Source organism: Arachis hypogaea, chromosome 17 (genome assembly GCF_003086295.3).
Source record: "Arachis hypogaea cultivar Tifrunner chromosome 17, arahy.Tifrunner.gnm2.J5K5, whole genome shotgun sequence".
Taxonomy (NCBI): Eukaryota; Viridiplantae; Streptophyta; class Magnoliopsida; order Fabales; family Fabaceae; genus Arachis; species Arachis hypogaea.
The window spans coordinates 60,340,290-60,346,289 of NC_092052.1; positions in this window are offsets into that span (position 1 = coordinate 60,340,290).

A 6,000-nucleotide genomic window follows, 5' to 3' on the forward strand; every position below is an offset into this window, starting at 1 on the left:
TAACCTTTCATTATCCTTTGCAAACCAATGTTGAGCCTATTATAACCCTTAGTACATCATTAACTCTAAGCAGAAAACAATAATATCCTTAATTTGAATCCTTGGTTAGCTTAGACTAGTGAGAGTGCTTATGATTTAAGTGTGGGGAAATTGGGTTTGGAAACATTTGGTTTGAGAATTGAGTATGTTAGAATTTTCTAAAAATGTGAAAGAAATGTTTAGGACATGATTCATGCATCCAATAATTTAATCATATGCATTGAGAAAAATAAAAGAAAAGAATATATATATATATATATATATAATACAAAAAAAAAGAAGTGAGAAAAAGAAAAGAAAAAAGAGCAATTAAGCACAAAGGGGACAAAATGCCCCAAAGTAAGTGGTGAAAGCAATGCATATGTACTATACTTAAAATTAGAATGCATGAATATGTGGAAAACATGGTAAATGGACAGTTAGGTTTTGTATTTTGATTACATGGATTGTCTAAAGTTAGGTGGAAAGTTTAAGTTAACTAAGAATTCAGATTTTAGTCCACTTGGCCAAATACAATCCTACCTTGACCCTAACCCCATTACAACCCTTAAAAGACCTCTTGATATGTGTATCTGTGCATTAATTCCTTGTTGATTGTTAGATGAAGAGCAAGTCTTAGAAAGAAAGGTTAGTAGAGAATTGAGAGAATCGAATCTTAAACACCTGAGCGATTAGAGTGCATACACTTCCAGTGAGGGTTCGATGCTCGATTCTTTGTTCCCAGCTTTCAGGAGCTATTTTCTTTTGTAAGTTTACTTGTACTTTATTTTGTGATTTGAATTAGTAAAATCCAGTTCATATTTGTTCTTAAAAGATTTTTTTACTTTTAACTAAGTAGGTAGAAACATTCTGCATTTAGTTGCATTCATAGGTTGTATTTCATACATTCTACAATTCCCCTTCACTCTTTTAGTTCTCTTAGGCTTAGCATGAAGACATGCTATTGTTTAAGTGTGGGGAGGTTGATAAACCACTATTTTATGGTTTATCTTGTGCTCAATTGAGTGGATTTTATCAATCTTTCATACACTTGTTCATACAAAATGCATGTTTTACATTCTCCTTCTTGATTTTATGCTATGATTGAAACATGCTTCTTTGGCCTTATATTTGCTAATATTAATCCTCTCTTATTACCATTCGATACCTTGATATGTGCGTTAAGTGATTACAGGGATTACAGGGTAGGAATGGCTTAGAGGATGGAAAGGAAACATGCAAAGTGGAAGGAATACGAGAAACTAAAGGAACTACTAAAGCTTTCCAGCCTGACTTCCTGGTACTTAATTGACCATAACTTGAGCTACAGAGGTCCATATGATGCGGTTCCATCTGCGTTAGAAAGCTAACATTCGGGGCTTCGCAAAGATATATAATTTGCCATAGCTTCTCCGACGCCAGACAACGCGAACGTGAGGATCACGCGGATGCGTGACCTGGCAAAAATGCAATCCACGCAAACGCGTGGACGACTCCTCCGCGTCACTTTGCCACGACCTGAACGTAACAGAAATCACTAGGGGCGATTTCTGGGCTATTACTGACCCAGTTCTCGGCCCAAAAAACACAGATTAGTGGCTATAAAGTGGGAGAATGCATCTATTCATCAAGACCAATTGATAATAATTCACTTTTCAGAATTTAGATGTAGTTTTAGAGAGAGAGAGGCTCTCCCCTCTCTCTTAGGATTTAGGATTAGGATTCCTCTTAAAGGATTTAGGATTTCTTATTATTTCAACTTACAATTTCTTCTCAATTTCCAGGTTTAATATTCCTTTTATTTATTTTCTCAATTTAGTTTATGAACTCTTTATGTTTGGATTGATTTTCTTTTATTAATGCAATTTGAGGTATTTCAGAATTATGATTGCTTTCCTTTATTTATCTAAATTTAGATTTTTCCCTTTTGGCTTTGGTTGATTAATTGGTAACTCTTGAGTTGTCAAACTCATCGTGATTGATAATTGTTATCTTTGCTGATTGATTTAAATTTCTATAACTCTAGTCTTTCCTTAGGTGTTGACTAGGACTTTAGGTGTTAAATTGATTTATCCACTTGACTTACCTTCATAGTTAGAGGTTGACTTAGTGTAAGCAAAAATATAATTCTCATCACCATTGATAAGGATAACTATGATAGGACTTCCAGTTTTCATACCTTGCCAAGAGTTTTCTTAGTTATTGATTTACTAATTCCTGCAATTTATTTCTCTTGTTCAAACCTTTTCAAAACCCAAAAATACTGTTTTTCATAACCAATAATAAATCATACTTCGCTGCAATTCCTTGAGAAGACGACCCGAGGTTTAAATACTTTGGTTTATAAATTTTATTGGGTTTGTTACTTGTGACAACTAAACGTTTGTACGAAAGGATTTTCTGTTGGTTTAGAAGCTATACTTACAACGCGATCATATATTTGTGAATTTCTTTACCGACAGGAAATCCAGATCGTCAGGCGTCAGGCTAAGATCTAAAAAACTGCCCGGCCTAGAAGGGTAAGCACTCCCATGTACAAACTTTTTTTTTATGTTTTTATCTCATTATTATTTAAATGAAAGTTATTAATTACCTAAAAAGTTTCCTACCAAGTGATGTGCGGGAATTTGTCTCTCAACAAATTTCCTTCTGGAAAGTGTACCAGATTGTCGTCAAGTAAAAACTCACTGTAGAGTGAGGTCGAATCCCACAGGGATTAGTAGATTGAGCAACATTAATTGAAGAATTATGCTAGTTGAGCGAAATCGGGATTGAATTGGGAATTGCAGAAAAATAAATTGGCAGGAAACTTAAATTGCAAGAAATTAAATTGTTGGAAATAAGAATAGGGACTTAAATTGCAAGAAATTAAAAGGGAATGGGGATTAAGCATGAAATTAAAGAAGCAGAAAATAAATAGAATGGGTAGATCAGAGATGGGGAATCATTGGGTTTAGGAGATGTATAATTCTTTGGATCAAATTCTTTTTCATTTCTTCCGCAATCATTGCATTCATTGATCTCTTTGGCAATCTTAATTGATTGGATCCCAATTCCTTGGCTCACCAACCTCTCTAAGTATGAACAATTGTTATACCACACAACGGATCAGCAGTGCAGCCAGTCCAATAAGTCAGACATGACAGCATCGGAGTCCCTTGCAGGTACCCCCACCCTCTGGTGACGAAGGATCAGCAGTGCAGCCAGTCCAATAAGTCAGACACGACAGCTCCGGCCGCCACTCACCAGCCGGACACGTCAGCACCGACCAGTACGGAAGATCTCGTCCGAAATCGACCTCTAGTTTCAGGTAACCCTCGGAACATTGGCGCCGTTGCCGGGGACTCGGAAGTCACCCCACCACCATGGCGGATGACCATGACAACGACCACAATTCAGATCTAGAGGATAGAACGCCGCACAAAAATGCGGACACTACACCGAAAGATACCTCGGAATCTAACAAGGACAAAAATCCACCAAATCCGAGAGCTTTAGAGGCGCTTCAAGATCGTTTAAAGCAACTTGAAAAAGAAGTCCAACATCAGCGAGAAGCTGGGAAGGATCTACAAAGGGAGATAAGGCGATGCCGAGAATTAGAAGATAAACTTCTAAAACTCGAAGCCGATCTCAAAGCCAAAGCTACTCGATCCACCCCTGAGGACAATTCTCGCAAGGATTAAGACCCATTCACTAGGGAGATCATGAAGACCAAAATCCCTAAGGACTTCAAACTTCCGGACATGACTTTGTATGATGGCACTATAGATCCCGGCCATCATATCAGCAATTTCAGAAGTAGAATGTATCTCACCGACACCTCAGATGCAGTCTGCTGCAAAGCCTTTCCAATTACTTTAACAAAGACAGCAATCAGGTGGTTCAACAATCTACCTCCTAGGTCCATCTCAAGCTTCGACGACTTAGCCAAGAAGTTTCTGGCCAGATTCTCCATCCAAAAAGATAAGGCTAAACATTCCCCAAGTCTATTAGGAATTAAGCAAGGAGATTGGGAAAGCCTTCGCAGTTACATGGAAAGATTCAACAAAACATGCCTGGACATACAAAGTCTACCAACAGAGGCTGCCATTATGGGCCTCATCAATGGCTTACGAGAGGGACCTTTTAGTCAATCTATATCGAAAAAACACCCTACATCTCTGAACGAAGTGCAAAAACGAGCAGAGAAGTACATCAACATGGAGGAAAACTCTCGACTAGGAGAGACCTCAAAATCTGGATTCACCTATCCCTCCTGGGATAAGGATAAAGAGTCCAAAATGAAGGAAGATCGACATGGGAAAAAAATCAAAAAATACCACAAGTTACACCCTTCTTCGGGTGTCCCTTGTAGATGTCTACAGAGAAGTTTGCCACACTGAAAAAATACTCCAGCTCGACCACTCAAAGGCAAAAAGGAGTATGAAATCGGACCGAATATTGTGAATATCATCGAATCCGCGGGCATTCCACCAACGAATGTTTTGACTTAAATAATGTCATAGAAAAATTAGTAAGAGAGGGAAGATTAGATCGGTACCTGGCCACCCGGGACGATGAACAAAGAAAATGAAGAAGAGACGAAGACGTCAGACGAACCGAGCGATCACCTCACACACCAGAAAGACACGTCCACATGATACACGGCGGATTTGCGGGAGGAGGAATCTCCAAGTCATCTTGCAAAAGATATCTCAAAGAAGTATATCATGTTGAGGGGAAAGAGGAAGCACTCGACATCCTCGTAATCACTTTCACCAAAGAAGACGCATCCGGTATCATCTTAGGATACGATGATCCTATGGTCATCACTATTATACTGGCAAACGCAAATCTCCACCGCACACTGATAGACCAAGGGAGCTCCGCCGACATCTTGTTCAAAACTGCCTTCGACAAGCTCGGCCTGGAAGAAAAAGAACTTAGAGCATATCCAAACAGTCTGTTCGGACTGGAGACACCCCAGTTCAACCATTTGGATACATTTCGCTACACACTACCTTCGGAAAAGGAAACCAATCTAGAACACTCAAGATAGACTACATCGTGGTCGATGTGAGTTCAGCCTACAATGCCTTAATAGGTCGGACAACATTGAATCAACTCGGCGTAATAGTCTCAACTCCATATTTATGAATGAAATTCCCAACTGCAGAAGGGATAGCTACAATAAAAGCAGATCAGAAGATGGCGCGCCGCTGTTACAATTAAAGTCTAAACCTCAGAGGCAGAGGAGAGGAATTCCACACAATCGAACTGGGGGGAGTTCAGAGGCGAGAAGAACTCCGCCCACAACCCGAAGGTGAAGTAGAAAAAATCCAGATCAGAGACACCCCGGACAAAACAACCAATATTGGTACGATTCCCAGTGGAGACATAAAAGAATTACTCGTACAGTTCTTACGAGATAATGTCGACCTCTTTGCATGGAAAGCTGCAAACATGCCAGGAATAGACCCCAAATTAATGTACCACAAGTTGGCGGTCTACCCAGGATCTCGTCCAATACAACAGAGATGGAGAAAGCTCGGACCAGAACGATCCCAAGCTGTGGAAGAGCAGGTACAAGCTCTATTGGAGGCAGGATTCATAAGAGAAGTCAAGTACCCACTATGGCTAGCTAACGTTGTCTTGGTGAAAAAATCAAACGGAAAGTGGCGAATGTGCACCAACTACACTGATCTCAACAAAGCCTGCCCAAAAGATCCTTATCCACTCCCAAGTATCGACGCCCTGATGGATGCCTCCTCCGGATATAAATACCTCTCGTTCATGGACGCGTATTCGGGATACAATCAAATCCCAATGCATCCACCCGACCAAGAAAAAACCTCATTCTTAACCCCAAAAGCAAACTATTGCTACATCATAATGCCTTTTGGTCTTAAAAACGCAGGAGCAACTTATCAAAGGTTAATGAATAAAGTCTTTTCGGATCATATCGGAAAAATCATGGAAGTCTATGTAGACGACATGTTAATA